Below are 13,686 nucleotides of genomic sequence, written 5' to 3'. Positions count from 1 at the left end.
CGTCTCCCCCGAAGATCCTCTATAGGAAAGAGCACTCACACTAAGTGTGAGTGGGTTTGTACTTACAAAAGTACAAACCCAACGTCACAATCTGGGTGATGAGTTTCAATTTTCTGCAATTCCAGCCCAGTTCACCATCACAGAACCGGGACGGCGATCCGAGTTCACAGTGATCCGTCTTCATAGCGGTGGCATCTGCTCACGTCTGCGTCTGTGAGGTTTATGAGGGGGAGGTAAATGTGTTCTCCACACCACCACAAAGATATTAACGCATGATTGGGATTAAGTGCAGCAGAATACCTCTGAGTTATCATTATCCTGTTTTTTTCTCCCTTTCTTGTCTGCAGCGTATTAGAGGAGATATAGTTGTTTTTCTCTGTGCTGTTATTGTTTTCTCTCTCAATTTGTTTGCTGTCAGATGAACGCCGTCACTTGGACTGCTACTTTCATGGTCCACTTGCATGATAACTAGCGCTATTATAAACACTGTCACCAGCTTTTCAAGATTATTGTCATATCCTGTCCTTAGAAATCACATGCAGATCACATATAATATCACCAACTGTGTTTGAGGCTTCTGTCTTAGACTATAGGGATCTCTGTCATATAATATGTACTATATTATATGACAGAAATCTGAAAGAAGCATAATATGGAGATGGATCAGAGGTAGTACCTTTGTTTTTACCTTTCAGTCCGAACGGTTCCTTTGCAGTCTGGAAAACTAAAATTTTGAGATTAGTAATTGGCAGATTGGAATACGAATGGAAATAGAATAAGTATTTTATATTACTATAAATTAATAAAAAGTATTTCATTTAAAAAGCTTAGCCTCCATTTCATAATGTACCGTGGTGTCCATGCATCCTTAAAAAGTCTTAGAAAGTTTTAAATTAATATATCTAAAAGTAAATTCGTTCAGATTGTAAATTGGCCTAATGACAGGTCTTATACTTTATCATGGCAGGATGATTTATTCTCACATATGTAGTTTTCTGTCAGGCAAGCATTTGAGTCACCTGCAAACATAATCATTTCATCTACTTGAGGTGTTTGCAGCTACCGCTAACTAGCTGCTAATATACCTTAGCTAGCATTTTTGCATCATAGGTAAATTGTTAATTTATTGCCTGTTGTCTGGACAACAGTCATCTTCACCACTGGCTCATTTCTGTTACAAACCCGTACAATGATACATTCATTCTGCTATGCTACATATAAATAAAATATGCCATTTTCTTTTCTACATTTCTGTTGTGATACAGGTAGTGAATTTCACTGTTAATGGTCTTAAAAAGTCTTACATTTTTGTCGGTGAAACCTGCAGAAACCCTGTGTAAAAGTCCATCCATCCATGAATCCGTCCATCTGTCACTGTAGGAATATGTCTTTGTTTTAGTGAATGATGCTTTGGAAACCTGCACAACACAGTTCTGCAGTACTTTGCATTGGTCTATTACAGTGGTCCCCAAACTTTTTCCTGTGAGGGACACATAACTTTTCCCTTTTCTGGTGGGGGGCCGGAGATTGTTAACGGGGTGTGGGGGGGGGGGGTCGTTTCTCGATTGATTTTTACCCAGAAAGCACATGGGCAAAACCCATGAGTGAAACGGTCACTGGGACTGAGTAGTATATATTCCATTGAGGGAATGTAACTTTAACATATTAATTTCTCATATGTTAACATAAAGGCTCGTTTTGAAGTATAAGCTGCTACTTACTTACAGGCATCGCTTCAAATAATACAACCTGGAATGCGGCGTTCATAACAGACACGCGTTCATCTGCTCTACCGCTAGCAAACAACCGTACTGATTAAATAACATTAAAGTCAAGCAGTTCCCTAAAAGTCCAACAGATGGCAGCAATGCGCCCCACAATTTACAGGACACACTTCCTGCTAAAGAGCCCCCTGGTGGTTGAAGAAAATGAAAAAAATCTGAACGCTCTCTGGTATTGTTCAGGGGGCCGGACCAAATGTGGAGGCGGGCCGGATCTGGCCCGCAGGCCGTAGTTTGGGGACCCCTGGTCTATTACATAAAATCCCACTTAAACATATTTAATTTTGGGTTTGGAGGAAAATATGGAAAATAGCAGTGCTTTTGAGGTGCTGTATGTCTGCCTCCTGTAATCCAACATTAAAGCAGGTAGCAAGTTGCTGTTGTGCCTTATTAATTTTAATCAGAAGAAGAATAATTAAAATCTTTTGGCTCGTTTTATTCTCTCTTCTGCCCGGATCCCTTGATGTCGTCATTGTATCAGCTGAATCATAAAGACAAATAAACATTTTCCTAAGTCCAAACATAACATTTATTAGACAAATAACTAATGAAACTGACAAAACTCAATAAAATCACAGACCAGCATCCAATTCGATATTTACTTCACTCCACAGACATCCACACACCAAGACAAACTTACAGGGAACCATTTCACCGACGTTCCCCGGAGACAGCATCACGGGTAACCCTGGAGCGATCTGAAGTTAAGGTTCTGGGTCCTATACTTTTAAAGGAGGGCGTGTTTCCCTTCTCTGCTGTATTCAAATTAGGGGACTGTCCTTAGCTAAGTTCATTTAAATCTAGTCGACTATGTTCCAGTAAAAACCTGTTTTTAAGATCAAAGTGTTATTTTCTTTTGAATGAAGACAGATGTTTTTATGGCTCTGTCCCAGAGGAAGCTCTACTCTGTTCATAGGACCAGATTGTTTTACACCAGCTGTTAAATCTTATCAGTGGTCAAAAGGTTAAAGTCACACAGAGCCACGACCCCCTGTGAGTGTCTGCTCAGTCCACAGAGAGACTAGCTGTGTTTTAAATGATAGAGAACTACAAGCTAAGTTATTTTAATTCAACTTAGTGTAATATGTTTCAATAGAACTATCCTACTGAAGAGATAATGCTGATTAAACCATGGATGTAATTTGGAGTGGATTTTCTTATTTAAAACACTATTCATTTTATCTAATATTGAACATATGGTTCAGTTTTTACAACTAGCATATTTTAAATTTATTTTCTTAACAGCCTCAAAAATGCAACGCATGTATTATTAAAGCTGCTTTGTGAGGATATTTCTACCCCATCACATTTTTCCCTTTCCTGATACCAGATAGTGACTCTATATTTTCACTGTATATTAACCAAGACCTCAGGAAAAGTCCTAATCTGATATCTGTGTGTATTTTAGTAACTAAGAGATTGCCACTTTGTATTTTAGCAACCAGATTGATGTAATCCTGTTAAATTTTATTCCTTAAACTCCTCAAACTCTGAAGAATCATGGCTCCCATTACTAAACAGTCCTACATATTACACAGCCATTATCTTCCATAGGCTTTTATCTCGGTTTGCTTTCAGTTGGTTCCCTTATCTTCATAGGAACAAGGTTTGAGACGGTGTTTTCCTCTCAGCCTTGTCTTGAGGGCAGGCTGCAGTATCTGTGTGAGGGTTTTTACTTATCACCCAGGTATTCCTGTCACATAGAAATGATCATCTTAAGGTTTCCATTAACTTCCAGCCAGTGTTTGGAACAGCAGCATATCTTTTCTGCAGCACACTAGAGCCTGTTATGTGATTTTACAATTAGCTTGTCCCGTCTGACAAGGAGGAATGCTTTACTCTGTTCGTTTTACGAGACCTTGTCTTGTTAGCCCCTGTAAACTCATCCCTTGTTATTATCATGTTCCTCTTGGTGTAACTTCCACTGTTTTCTTTCAGAGCTCTTTGGAACAAGTATAAAAGGGTACCGACTTCTTCTTTTTGTGTGTGTGTGTGTGTCTGCTGCTTTTCTAAAAGCTTAGCTTTTAATCTGTATAAGCATTGCACGGTGGTTAATTAAACATCTTCATTGCAAGTCTTCTGGAAAGAACAGCTCAAAGCTACAAAACTGAGCATAAAACATTTAGTCAGTGTTTCCACTCAGTGGTCAGAAAAAGTTAAGCTCCCAGAAGGAATGGTTCTGATTTGTTTGTAGTCTGGTGCATTTGCACACCAGTGCTGGGACTTGCAGTGGTAATGTTTTGTATGTCTGGTTTCATTTCTCAGGGTGATACAGTAAATAACACAATGCTGCTAAACTCCGTGGTTTCAGAGTAGCCAAAGGGGAATTTGCTACGATGTGACAATGCAAATGAATGGGTAAACCTAAGTATCTATCTTAAAAAAATACTCATCCAAAAGTAGTAGGGAACTTTTAGAAAGCTTTACTTGTGAAAAATTTTTTTTTTGGGGAACTAATTCAAATTTAGACTCATTCAGTAATCTGTTTTGGGTCCAGACTGTGCAATACTTGTGACAATGCAAATCAAATAAACACTTCTAAAAATTTTAATAACATTTCAACAAAATCCTTGTTTGGAAATTGCATTTTTAGCTAACAATGAAGGTGGAAATCCTTATCCTACCAAAATATTGAAAAGGATGTAGTTATTTTCAGATTATATTTAATGTAAGGTTTAAAGCCGATCTTATCAATCGATGCTCATTTCAGTAACTCTCTCTGTAACGGACCAGCATCACAGTAACTTGAGGTTTGACAAGTTGTCTATAGTTTCCTATGGATTTATTTGCTCTGTAGAAGATAATAACCAAACACAGATCAGCTGTCTTCTGGTTTTATTCTGTCTCCCACATAAAGCTTAAGGGTGAAGTGTGCCATGAGTATTACCTTCATATTTCTTATTCAGTAAATAAATACACATAAATAAAGACATAAATATAAATACAACAATTTTCCATCACTAACTAAAATCTTATTAACAATAAGAAAATATTTTATTTCTGAAACCTTTCATAACATTTATGTATAAAATGAACAGCTTTGGTCCCAGTACTGAGGCATGGGGGACACCACAAACATCTTTGTCAACTTATTGAAATGAAGTGCTTGGTATGACCACATAACAAAAAAATAAGTTAAATTCACTTCATTTATTTGACTAAAGTCAACAATGTAATTCACTTTTCCCCAAAAAATTCACTGGACTTGTTGGGATCCTGTGTGGCCGGGGTTTGCTGCTTTTCCTCATTCTCTCCACCAGAGGCCACCTAGTGGTCGATTCCTGGTAGGAGTGACCGGCGACGCTGGAGACCTGCACACCTGCAGGACATTATCTCATCTGGAGGAGCTTAAGAGGAGGGAGCAGCCAACACCTCGAGTGTTAGCCAGTAATGGTACAACAGGCCATCTGTGACTCTTCTTGTGCAGCTCTTAGTGACTCTTTGTGTACCTCCTTCCCAGGTAACTCTTCGTGACGCCGTGGTTCCAACCACTCGTAGCTCTGAGCTCCTGGCTGTTCCCTGTGTATACCTCTCCTCGTGACGCCATCGGATGTTACCCTTTGGTGCCCGAGCCCCACTTACACCCTCGCAGTAATCAAACGTTCCTGGAACTCCTTGTTGGTTGTCTCCCTCGCTCTGACCCTCGGTGAGCTGAAGAACTTGCCTGTCCGCCCTCCAACGCTGTCCGTCTTCCATCTCAGTCCCTCAGCTGGTCCAGCAGCAAAACCCCCCACCAAGATCTCCACCTGGGTAACCTCTGTACTCTCCTCTGCCCAGATCTCCACCTACACGTGTAAGAACGTTCCTGGTTATCTCACATTGCAAATTTCCTACAGCCTTCCAACTCACCACTTGCTTTTCCCCTCTTCAGTGAACTCGCCCCGGTTGCTGCTTTCCCTGGAACCTGCAGTTCTGATCATTGTCTGGCGTTTTCAAAATAAAGGTCTTGTACTGATTATTTTTATTTTTTTTTGTTCCCGTCTGGTGTTCTTGCATGTGGGTCAAAGTTATAACCCAACATGACAGGACTTAGTTTAACTGAGTGTTATCAAACCAAAGTCAAGTTATAATCACTCATGACTTTTCAATTAAAAAATGTTTAAATTTACAGTGTTGGTGGACAAGGTAAAATGTCTACATAAATCTGTCAACATAAAATGGTAATAGTTACAGTTGAAACCAGATATCTAGACACTGAATAAAATACTTTCTCACTGTCTGAAGTTAAATCAGACCAAACTTTTCTTGTTTTAGCTTAGTTAGAATGACCAGATTTATTTCTGTTTGCTAAATGCCAGAAAACTTTAAATTTCTTTTTTCTTTTTAAACTTTCCTTTAATCCAAGTTTACACACACTGCATTACAAAAAGTATTCTCACCCCTGCCTTGACTCATATATGAGCTTAAGTGACATCCCATCAGTCATCCCATCTGAGCTCCAGAGAGGAAGTCATTCTGTCACAAATGTTTGTAGAAACGGTCTGCATGCCTCAGTGTGGCCATGGAGGTGATTGGAACACCTGATTCTGATCATTTGGATGGATGAGCAAATACTTCTGGCAGTATAGTGTATGTTGGTCAGAATCCAGGATAGCAGTCTTTCAAACTGTTTGGTGTGTTTATGTCCTTCTATTCAGTGTATGTAAATATCTGGTTTCAACTGTATATTTTCAGAACGTTTTTGAAAACCAGAAGTATCCAGACATGTTTAAGGAATCCACAGATATTAGGAAAGCAAACCTAAACACATGCCAAGTCAGAAAAGCCCAGACGTGTTTTAAAATGTAGCACCATCCTCGTGACATTAAACCCTGTGGGGGAGCCAGACTGTGTTGCTGCATCCGAGATCGGAACTTCTTGATTTTTTTTAACCTCCGTTTACTTGACACAGTTTCTAAAAAATATCCTCGTGTTTACAATTCCTGTTTGAGAATTTATGTCTCCCAGTGTGGAGAAAAAGAAGATAACGTAACAGTTTGATGTTGCAATGAACTTATTGACGATCACCCAGAATGTTTATGCGCCACATATTTTACTTCCCCGTTTCCCCAAGTGGTAGCTGTCTGCTGCTCACGTCAGCTGAGTACATGCAAACGGAGATAGGAAGCGGCGCAGACGGTCTCACTGTGCAAAAATACCTAGGGGGGCGATGAGATCTAACAAGGCATGTAATCTGAAGATTTCCACCAGAGGAATATTCACTTTTCCATCAATCTGTTGCTCCATGCTCTGGTTATCGCTGTTCTTCTGTCGTCCATTACTCCCCTCTTCTGCCTTGGCTCCCGGCAGACGCAAACACTCCCACTTGCTAAAGTAAACATCACCAGATGGAAATGGACGTATTCTGAATGTGTATTAGAGGTGTGTGCACTGTAAGCCGTCATCTTCTCTGTGTGTAGAGGGAGGATTTATTTTTATTTTCTGTGCTGCGTCTAAAAGACTCTTCGTTGAGTTTTCTTCTAAAAACAGCTCTATCTGTCTCTCTCACACACAAATGTAAAAAAAAACCTTTTACACACTTTAATGGTCCAAAAACCTTGGATTTTCTCAAAGGAGGTGGTGGGGGAGGGGTGGAGGATTGTCCCTTCGTGGTTTTACGCCTGACTAAAAGATGGATGATAGGATATGATATAGAGTCGACATTAAAAATGCAGTGAATTAATCATGTGATTTTAAGAGCATTCAGTAACTTCTAATTGCATTTTTTGATGCTTTTGACCTCTCCTATTTATTTAGTGTGCAAAATAATTCATTCTCCTTTCATATCACAGCCGAAAACTTTAATTTAGTGTTAAGAGAGGAAAAATTCTTGAACTTTAAAAACCTTTTGACTCGTTAAATCCTCTCTTATGCCCGGGTTCAGAAAAATGCTGTGCGCAAAGACTGAGATCACACAGAGATAACAGCATTTATTCAAGACAGATGCATACTATCACCAGAAAAGCACATCACAAAACATCAGAAACCTCAGAGCACAAACAACACATGAATTTACCTGAGAGAGAAAAAGACAAAAGATGGAAACGACAAACAAAAAGCAAAGACGTCTTTGGAGAAGTTGCAAGAGCAAAATCTGATTTGTTACTTCTGTGTAGAAAGTTTTATAGTAAATTAAATTATCTTTAATTTATTCAAATAAGGCGTATCTTTGCTCATCCAATCCAGGAGCTATCTCTGACCCTCTCTAAACCCAGGAACTCATACCGTGTTTACGGCTTTTCACAGATGAGTGTGAAAAGCTGGAACTTCTCCTGATTGTTTTCCCACACAGACAAAAGGCAGTTCAAACGATCCTAGCAAACCATCTGCTGTAACTACAGGTAACATAAAGGTCAATAGGCCAGAATACGTTACTGATTTTAAAACCACAATTAGGCCATTTGAATCAAGACATGTTGAGTTTTAAAACTAGCTTATCTTAAATTTATTTTCTTAACATTAGTTTCCTGGAATGTTTTGTGGCAAATCATCACAAAGTGGGCAGATTGATCCAAAATATCGATATCAATACCAAGTTGGAATCAGAATCAGATTGGTACAATAATTTACCCTCAGGTTCCCTCTCGCAATTTTGTTTTCCATCATTGTTTCTCAGCTCTACCTCAAAAATCGTTAGTTTTCATTTGCTCTCAAATGATCATTTTTGCACTTTTTCATTTTGACAAAATGCTCACAAGTCACCTTTTCATGTCACTGAAGTATTCTGTAGAAACCTACAATCTGTGTTGAACCAAATTCTTCAAAGCACAAACCACAAAAACAACTAAAGGTCAGAAGTTTGATGATATATCAAGCGTAACTAAAAAAGTATCGTTATCACCAACACATGCGATATAGATGTTGATCCAAAACCTGTATTTTCTTGGTATCAGATCAGTACCGGGGGTCTGTTTGTAAACCGCTGAATGACTCTGTCTGCCTCTTGACCACAATTCTAGAGTGACAGAAGTCCATCAGTGCAGCGAATCTCATCACAATCCCTCCACTCTTGGCTCTGACTACACATCCAAACAGACTTTTCTACAGAGGTTGCAGTCAATGCTCCACTAAAGGCCATTGCAACTATAGTTGTATTATGATCTTGTTTGTGATCATTTCTGAATAAATTTGAAAATTGATCCATAGACTGCTCCATCCATTATTCCTCCTGTAAACAAAGCGCTGCTGTGTGACATCAGTGTTCTTCTTCTGCAAATCAATTTGGGGTTGTAAGCCGTTCACACAGAAGTCTGATTGCAGTTGCATTGAAGTAGCAGTAAGAAAGATACGCAAAATAAAAATCAGATTTCAGCAAGAAACCAGATGGAGCATCAAGGACATTTCTACGTAGCCGAAGAAATGTACAAAGCTTAGCATGTTGTTTTCTATCTGAATCTAACTTTATATCTCTTAATAAACATGTCTGATGTATCTGGAGTTCCTGTTTTTATGATGCTGTTTGTTCTGTAGTGATTTCTAGCAACAAACAAGTTATACTGTTAAATAAATTACTGTAACACTTTATTTGAAGGGGGGTGAATAAGACTGTCATGACACTGTCATAAACATGACATAACACCTGTCATGAACATGAATAAGTCTTCATGAATATTTATGACTGTTGTCATAAAGTGTCATTCGGTAAATAATGACACTTTTAATACAAAGTTGACATTATTCAAAATGTCTTTGTTATGACAACTTGACATTAACCAAGAAATCATGATCCAACATAAATTTGTTATAAAAGTATTACCGATTAAACTTTAAAAATGAGCTTTATGTAGTAATATTACAAAGCTCTGCCATGTTGTTTAGTCTTAATTTTCTTAATTTAATCGATCTTAAAGTTTTACAGCAAGATGTCTACAAAGTACTTATGAACTTAGCATTTGAAACATTATTTAAGGCTGTTTTAACCCTTGTGCGTGCGAGGACTGAGGCAAACGTAGAGAACTGTGGCAAATGATAAAAGTTTTACGTGTGTGGGGTCGGTTGGTATGGATCCCATTTCTAAACACAAGGGCTAAGTAGTGCAATACACCATCTCCACCAGTGAGAGGCAGCAGTGCACCAACAGGCGTGCAGTGTGTTGGTGAAGAAGAAATCTTCCATATTGTGGCGCAAACCTAACACAAGTTATAACGGCCAGACCTCCTGTTTAAAAAGAAGCCGAAGTTTGATACCTAATACATATGAGGTATGTGTCTTATTAACTTTACATTTTCTTTGAGAAAATAACATTGACTATGTTCTCTTTCTCTGTAACGTTAGCTATAAGCAATTCAAGCCAATCCTACCTTGCTGTAAGTTAATGTTAGCTAAAGTTATTAAACACAGTTACTGTAACGTTAGCCCTTAATATTAAATATATTTTAAAGACAGGCAAATAGTTTTTCCCCCTCCAATTTTAATCTAGCAAATTAAAAGCTAATATATTAGTCAAAGTTATCCTTTATGTGCATTATTTAGCGACTTGGCTGATGTGACACAGTGCTTGTGTTCTTTGCTTTGGCAACTTTAGCCACATGAAGACCCAGGCTAGCCTAAGGACACATGGTGGGGGGGACAAAGTTGGCTAATGAAGACATGCTACGAGTGTGGAGGATGCAGTGGTGGAGAAAGTACTCCAAAAATGTACTCAAGTAAAAGTCAAAGTACCACATTAACATTTTACTTAAGTAAAAGTAAAAAAGTACTGGCTTTTAAAAATACTTAAGTATTAAAAGTAAAAGTACTTGCTGAATACATAACCTAATCGCTAATATCATTAAGTGAACTGATCGTATTTAATTTTAATACATAAGAAATGAGCCATTTTAATGAACAATGCCACAGATTAAACATGTCCTTATTGTGTTTGTTCTCTGTAACAGTTTATACTTAGATATGTGATTCTATGAATCATAATTTCAGGGATGGAAACATCTCGTCTCCTGTCCTAACATAGCATGAACTTCATTAGTGACATTTATTTAGAAAGAAATCCAACAGAAAGGGGATGGAAAGAAGGTGGGTGAGGGAGAACATGCAACCAAGGAGCCACGTAGCAGAGTTGTAGTCAAGACCACCGAACCTGAGACCAAGACCAGCACCCTGCGCTAAATGACACAATAAAATTAAGTTTACCTATCAAAATTGGTTCTCAGATTGATCTGAAAGATCCACATTCCCATAAAAACATCTAGATGTTAAATACTCAGAGCTGAAATATATTTAACCAGTATCAATTAAAACTTCTGTTTTGCTTTCATCGCTGTGCTACAATCCGCAGAGGTCTCCTGCTATCCCTAGAAAAATAACACCCCGGACGGTTGCCCATATTGCCCATGTCAGAAACCACAACTGAAACATCGCAATTAACGGTAAATAACGTTTAACTATGAACACTGTCCAACGGCGCAACAAGAAACCAAGCAGAAGGAGCACCGTGACTGTTCTCACCCTCCCTCCCACTGCGATGTTTGCCACCATGACAGGAGACGAAATCAATCAATGAGCATGCTCTGTGTCCGTTCAACTTTTACTTATTCCGCGATTAATTAAACGTGTGTCTGTGTTAGCTACTGCAGTGTACACAAGAACAAAGAACGGCTCTCAGTGAGGCTTCAGTCCTTAGGACTTAGTAAAGGTCCGTCCAGAAGAATTGGATCGTTCCTGAATGTCATATTACTATATTGCACTTTGGTCACAGCGTTGTCCCATATAGGCGACACCTCAGTCAACACACAATGGCATGAGTGACAACTTTTTTTCATAGCAGATGCAACATGTGTCTCTGTACAGCTAGCTTTGCGTCCACAGATCTCACCTTTTAAGCTTTCCTTCCAAGTGACGCTAAAAGTTGGACTAAGTCCCCACCCGTCTGTGAAAGCGAAGCGCTGCTGATTTTACATGTCACCATATCTTATGGTTTATGCAGCGCTATTATATTACTATATTACTGACGATTAGACGGATATCCACCACTGCGCATGTCTGGAGCTCCATGTGCGAGTAAAGGTGGAGGCAGATGGGTGACAACAGACAGTAAGTCACGTTATTGCTTGGATTTTACGGCGCCACCTTAAGACCCTGAATTTCACATTTTAACGGACAAAAGAGCAACGCGACTTGGATGTAACGAGTAACGCGACGGTTTTGTAGAAATGTAGTGAAGTAGAAAGTACAGATACTTACTGTAAAATGTAGTGGGGTAAAAGTAGAAAGTATCCATTATTAATTCTACTTAAGTAAAGTGCAGATACACGAAAACTGTACTTCCCACCACTGGGAGGATGATAATAAGGACCAGCCACCAGAGAAAGAAGTTCCTGTTTGACCAAAGAGAAAGAAGCAGATGAAATATTCCCCAAGAAAATTAGGTAAGTCGTTTTTGTGTTAATATTTTCACCATGTGAAGTGGGGTGGGACAGCCAGGTAAGAGGGGAATGGGGAGCAGGAATCAACATTCACCAGCTGAGTTAAGTTACGTTTTAGACAACTAAAACTGATGTTAAATCTATTTATTTATTAATAAGCTTCTTGCAAACAACCCTAAGTTAGAGTATCTGGTTAGAAATCATTTAGAATGGTCATTAAGTAAAAAGATGCATTCATGTGCCTAAAACTATATGTTAAATGATGCATTCGAATAACAGTGGCAGTCTGTCTGAACTTCTGCCAGACAAATATTTGATCAGAATAATTTTGTTCAGCTCCAGTTATTATTCCACTTGTATTAAGAAATAATTGTATTGCACTTTATAACAACCAGTCATGTTAACTAGGCATTTGTCTGCCAGTCTACCATTCTGACAGTGAGCAGCAAGGGACATTTTTGAAATGGTATTTAAATAAATGCTGAATTATGGTGACATTGTTTTTTGTCTTTGTTCTTTTTTTAAGTGACCACAATGAATTGAGTCATCACCGACTATGAGAATGTCCAGAAGAGATTCACCAAGTTTGAATTCATGAAAAGGCTTTTGCCATGATTAACTATTGCTGTAATTTCTGAGCATTTCTGGACACCTTCAAAGAGCTGCTTCCAGGAAATGAAGACAAGAAGAAGATCTCCTGTTTTCAGAGCTTTACAGGGAGACTATTACGAAGGAGATGGCTGACATAATCAAAGCAAAAAATGTTACTGTTGAAAGAACCTATTTTTTAAGTTAAAGAATAAGTAATTCTGTTTTAGTTTTTCAATCAGCATTTCAGAGTAACAATATACTGACCAGACGTTAAACCCTCTGTTATCTTAGAACAAGTTATCTTTTGTTTTATTCCAATGTACAAAGGGTTTGTTCTACAGTTATGATGGTAGTTATAAGTAGTCCAGTGTGTTTCACTTCACTTGAGGTAAGACTTAATATCAATAACTCTGTTAGCATAGCATTTGACACTGTAATGCTAAATTACATCTTTATAATTGTTGCTACTAGTTTCAATTTACTTGAGGTAAAAGTTAATATTAATGACACCGTAGTGACACTTAATGACATATTCATAACTGGTGCTACTTGTTCCACTTTAGTTGATGTAAAGGAAATTGTTAATGAGTCTGTTATTAAATCATTTGACCGTGTAATAAAGCTTAATGAAATCTTTATTGCTTGTCCTACTTGTTTTGCTTTATTTCAGGGAGTGGAAATATTAATCATTGTTCTGTTAAAGCTTTTGCTAGTGTCATAATTAAATCATTATGACTATTATTATGACAAATTTATGTTAGATCATGATTTCTTGGTTATGACAAGTTGTCATAACAAAGACATTTTGAATAATGTCAACTTTGTATTAAAAGTGTCATAATTTACCGAATGATGCTTCATGACAACAGTCATAAATATTCATGAAGACTTATTCATGTTCATGACAGGTGTTATGTCATGTTTATGACAGTGTCATGACAGTCTTATTCACCCCCCTTCAAATAAAGTGTTAC

The 13,686-nt window shown here is 38.1% G+C and overlaps 1 long non-coding RNA gene across 1 annotated transcript; it reads left to right on the top strand.

Moving 5' to 3' along the window:
• Nucleotides 1-11,811: 11,811 nt before the first annotated feature.
• LOC148153480 (uncharacterized) lies at nt 11,812-13,348 on the top strand. The gene is made up of 2 exons (XR_015761673.1): nt 11,812-12,124; nt 12,648-13,348. It is a non-coding gene; the product is annotated as an uncharacterized LOC148153480 (long non-coding RNA).
• Nucleotides 13,349-13,686: the final 338 nt, after the last annotated feature.

This window comes from Poecilia mexicana, unplaced genomic scaffold (assembly GCF_051168715.1).
Source record: "Poecilia mexicana isolate PSO_F unplaced genomic scaffold, ASM5116871v1 scaffold_20, whole genome shotgun sequence".
Lineage (NCBI taxonomy): Eukaryota > Metazoa > Chordata > Actinopteri > Cyprinodontiformes > Poeciliidae > Poecilia > Poecilia mexicana.
The sequence above is the reverse complement of the archived record's forward strand: the minus strand, read 5'-3'. Positions and strand labels throughout refer to the sequence as shown.